This window comes from Rana temporaria, chromosome 2, assembly GCF_905171775.1.
Source record: "Rana temporaria chromosome 2, aRanTem1.1, whole genome shotgun sequence".
NCBI lineage: Eukaryota > Metazoa > Chordata > Amphibia > Anura > Ranidae > Rana > Rana temporaria.
Genome location: NC_053490.1, coordinates 91,798,094 through 91,811,173, shown reverse-complemented (window position 1 = coordinate 91,811,173; position 13,080 = coordinate 91,798,094). Strand labels below are relative to the sequence as shown.

The following is a 13,080-nucleotide window of genomic DNA, read 5'->3' as shown; positions in this document are numbered from 1 at the left end:
AACCGCCTAACAGACCGATGACATATAGCCCTCGCTACCCACGCCAGGAGGACAACGAACAACGCTGCTTCCGGTGCAAACAGTTGGGTCACTTCAAGCAGAATTGCCCCATGAATGACAACACCAGGTCAAATTGGTCTCAACCTGGGTACCGCCCACCAGCAGCAGCCCATTGTGTAGACTCGGCTTGGGATCCCCAGGAGCTGGGTCAGGAAGAACCATTGGGCACCCCTTACGAAGCCCTCATTGTACAATCTGTTATTACGGACAACAGGGAACACCATTGTCAGCTGGTCATGGGCGACAGCCATGAGCCGGAGGGGCCTTGGAGGGAGCTGGGCAGAAAGAGGCACCGCCAGCTAACCTCCAAGAAGAAGAGGTCCTGGAAGTCATATAACCAGCGGACCTGGGAGGAGAAGAAGCGACTGGAGGAGAGGGAGTCACAGCGGGCATCCCAGATGCGGGCCGAGATGTTCGCCAAGGGCCCACCGGTGGCCCCTTACACCCCCACCCAGTTCCTGATGATGAAGGACCACGTGGAGAGCCTGCAGGACATGAGCAAGCAGGATCTGATCCGTGAGTACATGGAGCTGGAGGAGTGCATAAGCCGCATGGAGGAGGAGAACAACCACCTGAGGTCACAGCGGGCTGACCCCCCCAGGCTCCATGAACTGGAGATGGAGCTGGAGAAGCTCAAAGAGGAGAACCGGCGGCTGCGGAGGGAGCAGGGGGTGGCTGACCTTATGGGGCTCTGAGTCCCCTCTCCCCCCCCCCCCCCGGACTCTGAGCACCAGTGCTACAGCACTTCAACAAATATAACTTTTTCTTTTTATGAATCTCCTGTGATTGTCACTTCAGAGCCATAACCTGCCCCTCCCATAGCGGGACACCTAGATGGCGGCGCACAGACCCATTCGCCATCTTCACACTGACTTCTGGTGACTCTGCAGATCGCACAAAGACTTGGGGACTGACCGGCGTGTGATCTGACGACCCGGTGGCATACCTGAGTCGGGAGCAGTTGTCAAGGGAGGTCAGTCATGCCAAACGGAGTTAACCTCGGACTAAAAGCTCTGAACCCGTCAACCCTACTGGACCAGGGAAGGTCCAACCGGGTTTGCCGGAGCAGGGAGAAGAAGGGGGGCCATTGTGATGGACTTTTTACCTATATGCTTCAGGTTAATCCTCCCTGCTTGTTTAAGGCTGTTAATTGTAGTTACTCTTCTGCAGCTAGCCCTGTTTCAAATGTTAATTGTTTTAGCCCTGTGTTTACTGGTTACTGTGATTAGATAAGTGGCTTGTGTTAATTATGCTGATTGCTTCATTGTGATAATTATCTCTCTATATGCGGTGCCGACCCGGCTAGCTACTGAGTAGTTCAAAGAAATATCTTTATTTCAAAGGAGCTGTATTGAAGACCCCCCACTGTGTGAGGGGGGGCGGAGATTTGTCATTGTAACAGTTGTAACCACATATAAGCTCTGGTTTCTTACCATTAAAACTCTGTCTTGTTCCAGCAGTAAGCTTGTCTCATGTGTGGCTTTCTGGGCGATTCCAGGGATATCCCTCCTCGTGGAATATTGGGGTGATTGTCGTTATGGGAAGAAGGGAACGTTGACGGGGATATCATACCGATACCGTCACAACCTTATATCCCATTTTTTTTAAACATAACCTGCCTTCTCACAAGCTAAATTTTAAAGCAAAAAAAACAAGGACAAGTATGAACTGTAAAATCAAAATGTACCATTTATTTTGGTTAGAAAACTAAAGTAACTAAGCAAAAGTCAGCACTGGAGAGCTTGCTGCCATTTGTGCACAGCCAGGTGTGGCCTGATGTGATTGGTGAGCAGTTGGAGGCCAAGATGGGGACTTGAGAGGTTCATTCAGGAAGGAACGCATCAAGGTCTTGGACTCCCTGAGGTCACAAACTGGAGCAGGGCAGGCATATGTCACCAGGTTGTGGTACTATAGCAGCCTGAACTCTGGTACACCACATGGAAGTAATGGAGTCACTTTCTTGTTTTCTTCAAGGCCTTCTTTGGTGGCTTCCCTGCAGCCTGCTCTTTGACCTTCTCTGCAGCCTTCTCAGCAGCCTTCCTCTTCTGCCTGGCTGGAGGTGGTGCCACAGGGGTAGTACTCATGCCAGGAGGAAGAGTAGACGAAGGTGGTGGAGGAGGAGTAGACGAAGGTGGTGGAGGAGGAGGTGGAGGAGGAGGAGGTGGAGCAGTAGAAGGAGGAGGAGCAGTAGAAGGAGGTGGAGCAGTAGAAGGAGCAGTAGAAGGAGGAGGAGCAGTAGAAGGAGCAGTAGAAGGAGGTGGAGCAGTAGAAGGAGGAGGAGCAGTAGCAGGAGCAGTAGAAGGAGGTGGAGCAGTAGAAGAAGGTGGAGTAGGAGTAGTAGAAGAAGAGGAAGAAGAATGTTGAGAAGGAGCAGGAGAAGAAGAGGAAGAAGAATGTTGAGAAGGAGCAGGAGAAGAAGAGGAAGAAGAATGTTGAGAAGGAGCAGGAGAAGAAGAGGAAGAAGAATGTTGAGAAGGAGCAGGAGAAGAAGAGGAAGAAGAATGTTGAGAAGGAGCAGGAGAAGAAGGTGGGGGAGGTTGAGAAGTAGCATGAGAAGAAGAAGGTGGAGGAGGTTGGGAGTTATCTGGTGTCTGAGGATGGGCATGTCTGCAAATGACAGTGTCCTCCGTGAGAAGACCCCTCACCCCCTGATTTGCTAGGGTGATGAGGAGTCCCTCAAAGAGTAATCGCTGGTCCACTGTCATGTCTGCCATTTTTGCCAAAACAACAGTCACAAATCCCTCCTGAGCAGTGGGAGGCTGCTGAAGGGTTGCATGGGCGTCCCGAATGAGGGCCAGTGAGGCGTCACGCACCCTCGTATCCCTCACCTGCCTTCTCGGACGCAGGCAAAGAGGAGGCACCTGACACCTGGTACTTCGCCCAGCCACCTCGTCCAAGCCACTTGGGCCTGCCACCTCGTCCAAGTTACTTGGGCCTGCAGCCTCCTCCAAGCCACTCACCCTGCCCTCCTCCTGCCTGGCATTTTCCCGATCCTCCTGCTGGCTGGTCTCGTCCTGTGTATGGAAAAAAAGTACAGTTTTACTTTCTTTTTTAAAAATAAGACTCAATTTTCAGCTCCTGACTGTTGCATTTTTTTTTTCACGACTTAGCTAAGCCAATCATTGTGACCCATGTTTTTTTGGTAATCACACAAAAATCATTCCTGGCCAATACTGACAAATGATCTGTATAACACTTTTATCTCTACCTTTTTTTGGCCTTTAACATCTTAATTTACATCTCTTTAACAACATTTAAACACCACACATTTGCACATTGAAAGTACTATACCTGGCTCCAGCTGGGCAAATCCGGATCTTCATCCAGGATGGAAGGCTGCTGAGAGGGTTCATCTGCAGAGGGAGCAGCAGGTTGGCTGGAGGGAAGGCTGGAGGGAAGGCTGGACCTTCTGTTCCTTCTGGGGGGAAGGCTAGAAAGTGACTCCCTTACCTCCAGGTGTTCATCCAGGAAGCTCAGTTTACTATAGTACCACAACTTTGGTACATATACCTGCCTTGCTCCAGCTCCAGACCTCATCGAAGCCAAGACCCTGTTGCGTGCCTTCCTGTAGGTGCCTCTCAAAGTCCCAATTTTGACCTCCAACTGGTCAGTCGTCACATCAAACCCCACCTGTCTCCGCACAAGTGAGAGCAGGCTCTCCAGTGCTGTTTTCTGCAAGTCTTTGTTGCGGGATATGGGGTCTTTGGTGGCCCACAGAACTGGAAGTTCTCTCCACCGGTCAATAAAGATCTCCAAAAACTCGGGTTTGTTGAACTGGTTCATCTTTTCCTGTCCAAAACCAAGGAGAAATAAATATTGTCAATCCACAGTCTATAAAGTCAAGTACTCTTTATCACCAGCTAGCCCTTAAATGTCTGTCTTTCCTGAATAGGCCACTGCTGTCCCAAGTTCTAAGCATAGCTACACGTTTGTCGTTCCAACGTCTTTCTTCCGCACCCCGGTCGGACGGACGCCACGTGTGTTGGAGCTTTATATACACTCCGCACACGTCGCCCGCCCATGCTTAAATAATTCGATGTTTCCCCCCGCCCCTTATCTTTCGTCGCGCAATCGACAAGAAGGAATTATCTGAGCAGGAGTTTGATACTCGGTCACGTTAGAAAAGTATTACGCTCAAGTTTACTCATGAATTCAAACGACAAGATTCTTCATGCCAAAAATTACCCCTTTGATGGTCAAAGAACGACATTGCCCACACAACATAGTTTTGGCAAAATGTTCGAGGAAACCGTGGTTACGTACAGCACGGCACTAGAAAGGGCCATTTGCATGTCAGATCTTGGCTGACTTAAATCTAAGGTTATGTTTATTGCTTCTTTCTGCTAGGTTAACACCATATCTAGGTGACAAACTCAAACGTTCAAAAACAAGTTACGTACCGTCGTCTGACACGATCTTCTAAAGATTGGGAACGCCGCCTTCACTCACGTGGTTTCCCTTTATACACGCGCATGCGTGACGCTCCGCCCGTATCCACACCCCTGACGTTCTTTCTCGTGATTTCACCGCCCCTTCTCTATCGTCACACCCACATGAACAAGATGGCAGCAGCAGCACCCCAGCCCTCCAACATGCCTGCCCCACAACAAGAGAGAGCCCACAGATCCGCTGGCCCATCCAGGAGAAGGACCTTTAAAGCCACCAACATGAGCTTTATGGAGATGGTGGAGATGGCTCAGATCCTCCGAGAGGAGGATTATGATTGCAAACACGGGCCATATGAACATCCCAACAAATTAAAGGCCCTAATTATGGACAAGGTTGAAAGGCGACTGTACCGCAAGTTTGGGGTCACAAGGTCACGCGAGCAACTCCGTAAGCGATGGTTGGACCTGAAGCTGCGGGAGCCAGAGACCATGAAACTAATCAGAAAAGAAATTAGAAGAAGTAAGTAATTTTGATGTGTAATCCTGTCTTGTGTTTGCTATTTGCGCCATGTGCTTTTTCTTTAAGGTTGTACTGTATGTATTTCATGTTTGTGGGCCCAAATATTTGTCGGGAAAGTCGACGTTCATTTAGAACGACGACTCGTACGACCAAAGATTGTGCCCACAAACATGAAATTTTAGCATTTTTTATGGGGGGGGGGGTGAGATCCATTGTGGAATTAATGTCAATGTGTTTTTAATACTCAAAATTAAGACAATATACAGGAAAAGGATAGTCTGCTCAGCAGTTGGTGACACATATGGACTCAGTAGCACAATTGTTGGCCACAAAAACGTCATTATTTAGGGGTTAACACAGAGGTGAGGTCATCCAGTGGATACTTGGTTTGCTTCCATGTTGAAAAATAAACCAAAGGTACAACGAGTTTATTCATCTTTGGCAATGCCTACAATCCTGCGTCCTGCTTAGAGTGGATTTAAAAACCAACAATAGTCCCCGAAATTAGTTGAAGAATGATTCATATTCCTCTTTCAGGCCTACAATCTTTTGAAATAATGTTTAAAACACCTTTTCTTCATTCTTGTAGGGCGACATGAAGCAGAGAACCAGGAAGCACCGATCCAAGGCCCACCCCCGCGGGATGAGTCTGCCACCACATCCGGTAAGAAAATATCATCTAACCCAGCTTCAGGTAATCTAGATGTAGGTCTGCCTAATTGTAATAAATGCTTTTGTCCCACATTTCAGGAGCTGGTGGTGGCTTGGACACGCATACTGCCCAGATGATAATCTCAGAAATCTTGGCGTGCAGGGAAGAAGTGGAGGAAATAAATCAGGCCAGCCGAGAAATTGTACAAAGGACAAGGAGGGTGGAAAATAAATTACGCAATCTAATAGATGTTTTGGGTAGAGTTTAAAACTACCCCAAAAAAAACAAAAAAATAACAAAATAAGATTGGTGCTTTATTGGGGAATCAAAAAAAAAAACAAAAAAATAACAAAATAAGATTGGTGCTTTATTGGGGAATCAAAAAAAAAAATAAAAATAACAAAATAAGATTGGTGCTTTATTGGGGAATCAAAAAAAAAATAACAAAATAAGATTGGTGCTTTATTGGGGAATCAAAAAAAAAACAAAAAAATAACAAAATAAGATTGGTGCTTTATTGGGGAATAAAAAAAAAAACAAAAAAATAACAAAATAAGATTGGTGCTTTATTGGGGAATCAAAAAAAAAAAAATAAATAACAAAATAAGATTGGTGCTTTATTGGGGAATCAAAAAAAAAAACCTAATAAAAAAAAATGTGATTTTTGGATGTTTATAATAAAAAAAAGACAAAAAAAAACAGAAAAATTTGATTTTTGGATGTTTATAATAAAAAAAAGACAAAAAAAACAGAAAAATTTGATTTTTGGATGTTTATAATAAAAAACAAACAAAAAAAAACAGAAAAATTTGATTTTTGGATGTTTATAATAAAAAAAAGACAAAAAAAAACAGAAAAATTTGATTTTTGGATGTTTAAAAAAAAAAAAAAAAAAAAAAAAAAAGAAAAATTTGATTTTTGGATGTTTATAATAAAAAAAAAAAAAAAACAAAACGAAAAATTTGATTGTTGGATGTTTATAATAAAAAAAAATACTAAAAAATAACAAAAATGTGATTTTTGGATGTTTATAATAAAAAAAACAAAATGTGATTTTTGTAATGTTTATAATAAACCCAAAAACAAAAAAAAATTTGATTTTTGAATGTTTATATTGGAAAAAAAAAAAAATATATATATATATATATATATATATATATATATATATATATATATATATATATATATATATATATATATATATATATATATATATATATTTTTGGAAACACAAAAAAACCCAAAAATATACATCTGTGATATTTTGTGTCTAAAAAAGATGATTATGTAAAAAAATAAAGAGATTTGGAAATTGCAAAAAATGTGTGGGGTTTTGCTTAAAATGCGTCTAAGTTTAGGTGTGTTTTGTTTTGGGGTCACATGGGAAATGTTTGCTAGTTGATAAGGAAAATACACTTGACACTACATGTAGAACAATAGTTACAATTAGTAAACAACTACAAGCAACACAAGCAAGACATAACAAGTTTTTGAAAAAGATTGGTATTTATTTTTTCTAAAGTAGAAATTAAGGCAAATTGCCTTGAGATGGTATTGCCCCCCTACCCAAGAAATAGTCCATGTATTTGTCCCGCACTTCACGGGCACTCTGGGGGGGGCAGTCCTGTGTGGCCAGCTTCAAGGCCCGGCAAAGTTTCTGCTGGAGACAAAAGTTGTGCCTCAGGCCCAACCAGGGCCAGATAAGTAGGAGATTGTCTCCGCAAATAATTGTGTAGGATGCAGCAGGCAAAAATTATTGTATTCCACTTATATTCCGCCATGTGGAGAGAGGTGAGGAAAAGGCAGAACCGGCTGGCCATGATGCCGAAGGCGTTCTCAACCACTCTGCGGGCTCGGCCCAGCCTGAAATTAAAGACACTCCTCTCTGGGGTGAGGGTGCGCTGAGGGTATGGCCTCATAAGATGGGGTCCCAGGGCAAACGCTTCATCAGCCAGGAAAACAAATGGCAGGCCTTCTACATTCTGGTCATCCGGTGGCAATGACAGATCATCATCCTGAAGGCGAAGCGCAAACTCCGTCTGCCTGAAGGCTCCCCCATCCGATATCCGTCCGTTCATCCCAACATCCACAAAAAGGAATTCGTACTGTGCTGACACCACCGCCATCAGCACAATACTGTTGAACCCCTTATAGTTAAAGAACTGGGATCCCGAACGGGGTGGAGGCACGATGCGGACGTGCTTCCCGTCGATGGCTCCCCCGCAGTTGGGGAAGTTCCAACGGGTCTGGAAGTCCAAAGCCACAGTCTGCCACTCCTGTGGTGTGGACGGAAGCTGGGGAAGAAAAAATAAATAAATTAGCCACATAACCTTGCAAGCAGATTAGACAAAGACATTATAAGCATTATAACATTTCTGGGAACTAGCATATTATATCTAAATATATTTAGACAATTAGCACATTAAACACCCCCTCTGATGGGCCAGTGCCCAAGTTTGGGGGAGGGCTAGATGAGTTTGGGAATCAAAAAATAAATAAAATTAGGATTATTGGTGAACATAGACTTTACAACACATTTTGGAGGGGAGGGCTAGATGAGTTTGGGAGTCCAAAACTAAAACAAAAAAATATATTTAATATTGGTGAACATAGACTTTACAACACATTTTGGAGGGGAGGGCTAGATGAGTTTGGGAGTCCAAAACTCAAAAAAAAATATATTTAATATTGGTGAACATAGACTTTACAACACATTTTGGAGGGGAGGGGGGGAGCATTACAATGGATATAACACAATACATTGGGAAGTGACTAGGCTAGGTAGGTTGGGGCCCAGGATAGCATGCTGGGTAGGTAAGTGAAGGGAAATAGGCATGTAGGCCAAAAAAGGGGCATCAATAAAATTTACAGCATGCATGGGGGCAAATTACAAACATGGTAATTAGGGAAGGAGGAGAGAACTACAAGACATTAGCATACATTATAGACATAAAATGGGATATTAAAGGAGAAAACTTACCCTCATATATTCCTCCTGCAGAACCTGGATGATGGCAGAGCAGGTGTCAGGAATGATGAGGCCCAGAGCCTGGGGGGAGATGCCCGTCGAGAACTTTAAGTCCTGAAGGCTTCTCCCAGTTGCCAGATAACGGAGGGTGGCAACTAGCCTCTGCTCAGCACTGATGGCTTCCCGCATAACGGTGTCCTGCCTGGTAATATAGGGGGACACCAAAGCCAACAGGTGCTGAAAGACGGGATCAGACATCCTCAGGAAATTCCTGTAATCAACAGGATTATTTTCCTGAAGCTCCCGCAGCAAAGGCATGTGAGAGAATTGGTTCCTACGGAGCAACCAATTCTTGGTCCATGAACGCGTCGTCCTCCTCCTGTTCATGAACTCCTCATCGTCTAGGTCATAAACAAACAGACCTACACACATAAGATGCTGAGCACTAAGTCGGCGACGACGAGGTGCCTGCAACATGGCTACAAGGCTAGGAACGAACGACAAATCAGAATTGCACTAAACAGACCGCAGTGAAGAACAGCAAGACCTATGAAGAACGACCTGACAATCCAAAACGCGGGGACAGGACCGCAATGTAAAACAATACGACCTGACCGCACGTCCCGATTGCCTAGATACGACCCCCACAAGTACAAACTGAACGGCAGAGATCAATCTGAAAGCACAAAGACTGAAAAGCACGAATCGTCACTCACCAAACTTTTACTAACGCGCGTAAACACGGAATCAGCAAAAGGAGCCCCAAGGGTGGCACCAACAAAATCAAACCTCCCCTTTATAGTCGCGTCATACGTGGTGAGCGTCACCGCGCTGGAGAGCGACCAAATTGTTGTCTGTTACGTGTGTACGCAAAGCAAGCCTGTCGAGCTTCTCGACAAGTCCAACAAGGAACTCGACGAGGAACTCGATGTGTTTGGCACGTCGAGTTCCTCGGCCGTGTGTACGAGGCCTGAGGCTTTAGACAGCAAACTATTTCCTAGCAGCCAGGATTATGATATTGTTTGGAGTTGGAGAAAAACAATGGTCTCCTGCTAACTAATCAAATACAAACTCAATTAGACCATGACCAATGATGTTCAAGCTATATTTGAACCACTGGATACATTATAATTCTGTCGAGTCACTGGAAAAGAGAATTATTGATGAAAGGGACCTCTAACGCCTTTTCTCTTACACTTTTTTCTTGTTTTCCTTCTTTTTTTTTGATTTTGCGTTTTCTTTCTGTAAATTTGCCTAATTATGGGATGATTAACACCGAACTGGCCAATGATCTGCTCTTTGGTCTATTGCACTACAAGGTAAATTCCTAGAACTTCAATTGCTGTCAACGACCACTTGAATAATGTTTAACTAATTTAACCATATCATTATCATCGTTCAACACCGATTTTGTTCAAATGGCTTTTTGTTAACAATAACTAGCCACAGCCCATAGAATTGATATCTCATTCTTATGTCCTATACCTATATTTACATACTGAACATGCACATAACTTTTAGATACACAATACTAAGCTGAAGATATGATGTGTATGTTTAAGCTGTTTGTACCTGTTATATTATATTGAGCTGTGTGTAACTTGATAAACTTGAATTAAAATATTGAAACACAAAGATGTAAGCTTTCAGGACTTACGTAGGTCCCTTACACATTTAACAATCGTGGGGCAGATCCACAGAGAGAGTACGCCGGCGTATCTACTGATACGCCGGCGTACTTTCAAATTTCCCGCGTCGTATCGTTGTTTTGAATCCTCAAAACAAGATACGACGGCATCTGGGTTAGATCCGACAGGCGTACGTCTTCGTATGCCTTCGGATCTAAGATGCAATTCTTCGGCGTCCGCTGGGTGGCGTTCCCTTCGTTTTCTGTGTCGTGTATGCAAATTAGCTATTTCCGACGATCCATGAACGTACGAGCGGCCGGCGCATTCCTTTACGTCGTCTCTAGTCGGCTTTTTTCGGCGTATAGTTAAAGCTGCTATTTCGTGGCGTACTCAATGTTAAGTATGGCCGTCGTTCCCGCGTATAATTTTAATTTTTTTTTTTTGCGTAAGTCGTTCGTGAATCGGGGTGGACGTAATTTACGTCCAGGTCAAAACCAATGACGTCCTTGGTGTGCGTGGTAACAAGATGAGGAACTTTACGTGGGTTTGGCCTCTTAAGAAAATGATTTGGGCTTGAAACATAAATGCATCCAATGCTGACAAAGCATGCACTGTCTATTTCCTTACCCTCCCTTTGGCCCATTCACCTCCAGCAGCTTGTTCGGACTCTTTTTTCTTATAATATCATGCCAGGATGACAACATATTAAGTAACGCTGTCCAGTGACATGTGAGGCCACGTACTGTCTCGACAATGCATGTCATGTCTATCTCTCCTCACCTGTTATTATTCCCTTCCTGTCCCACACTAATCAAGGTCATTCTCCTATGAGATTGCCACTAATTTGCTTAAAAGAATGTTAACAGCTGATGATTAACTTAGGCTCTCATATGAAACAAAATGTCTCTGTAACTCATTTTATGTACTTGTTTTTTCTGCTGTTCATTTCTTTCAGTTAAATATCATTATGCAATGATGTATTTTAAGTTAGGGTCAGTTCATGTTAATGGTATTGCCATTGCCTTTTCTAGTAATTGGTATTTAAAGCTATAATGTGGACAAATAGCTAAATACACAAATGAAATACACACAAGGGAACAGTTATATCTAGGAAAGGATTTGTATTGTTGTCTATCTGTCATAGCCCAGACTGGTAGGCAGAATACCTGATTTTCCACTGCTGCAGTTCAGTAACACTTAGGGCTCTTTCACACGGAGCGGACCGTTTCTGGGTCCGCTCCGTGTGTCCCCCAAAGCTCAGCGGGGATCCCCGCTCAGCTGTCGGCGGATAGGGCGGTCCCCGCACACAGTGCAGGGACCGCCCTGTCTCTGCTCCGCTGTCCCCTATGGGGGACCGGATGCAGACGGACCGTCTGTCCGTCTGCATCCGGTTCGTTCTGCCGAACTGAAGAAAAATAGGGTTTCTTCCGTTCGGAAAAGCGGATCCCGACTGACGCGGACGCTAGCGGATGCTCCATCCGCTAACGGACGCGTTCCCATAGGGATTCATTACAAGTCCGTTAACGGACTTGTAATGAGCGGACGAACGGTCCGCTAGTGTGAAAGGACCCTTACTGGTTTAATCCCAACCCCAGCCTATAATTGGACAGTGATAGAGAAGGACCAAGTGACAGTGTCTCTGCAAAAAGAATAAGAGGGGCATTTGGGACTTTGAATTAAGCACATATGTAGTGTGCCTCCATCCCTGGTTCAAGTAGATAAAGAGAGAATTTGGGACTTTGAATGAGGCTATTGATATTGTGGAGGTGAATTGGTAAAATGAAATATTTAATTACATGAAAGGATGTAAAAAATACATATCAATAATGCAAAACAAGTAAAAAGTATTGATCATATATACACATACATATGCACATATAATATGGACATCAAGGATACATAAATACATATCAGCTTGGCAATAAATGATAGTATAGAAAAATTGATAGATACATTCTGTAAATTCATTTATAAACATGTCATCTAGGTGGCACATTGCAGTAAGAGTAAATGATATAGAATAGTGTAAACATGATTAGTGTAGATAATAGGCTGGAGAAGTTTCTAATACAGGCATGTATCTGCATCCTGAATGACCAACGCGTTTCGTGTATGAACACTCATCAGGGTCGGATGCTCAAGAATATCTATAAAGAATAAAATATGATTAATCTAATATAGCACTAAGCATGACAGGGAAAGGCAAATTTGCCAGTCCTGAATACTTAGAATAAAATATGATGGAGTCACCACTTTTCCATCATTTTGATTCACTGTGAAGATTGTATTTTTTTTATGTACGTATCCAGGACTGGCAAATTTGCCTTTCCCTGCCATGTTTAGTAACATATTAGATTAATTATATTTTATTCTTTATAGATATTCTTGAGCATCCTCCCCTGTGATCGGGAACGGTCATCAGTGACATGTCAGGCCCCACAACAGTAAGAATCACTCCCTAGGGAACACTTAAGCACTGCAGCGCCACCTAGTGGTTAACCCCTTCACAGGGCCGTCTTTAATATGGTTTGGGCCCAGGGCAAACATTTTTTTTGGGCCCCCCTCCAGCTTATTTTGGGCCTGGCTGGTTCACATGTATGTTTTGGCGGTCCTCATTTGTGCAGGTACAGCAGCCCATTGATTTGAATGGGCTGCCATGCCTTTGTTTCCTGCAGAAAAAGGTGCATTCAGCATTTTAAAAATACAGTTGCCTTGAAATCCATTCTGCTTTTGCACCATGCTACTTACCTGCAGTTCTTGCACACACAAACGCACTGTGTTTTTAAAAGCGTGACCTAAACATCTAAAAATGCAGCAAGTTTGACAGTGCGGGAACTGCAGATAAGTCACAGCAGACAGCAGAA

The 13,080-nt window shown here is 43.7% G+C and overlaps 1 long non-coding RNA gene across 1 annotated transcript; it reads left to right on the top strand.

The window, feature by feature from the left end:
• The first annotated feature begins 5,152 nt into the window (after positions 1–5,152).
• Positions 5,153–5,892, top strand: LOC120928538. The gene is made up of 2 exons (XR_005747210.1): positions 5,153–5,632; positions 5,719–5,892. It is a non-coding gene; the product is annotated as an uncharacterized LOC120928538 (long non-coding RNA).
• The last annotated feature ends 7,188 nt before the right edge of the window (positions 5,893–13,080 follow it).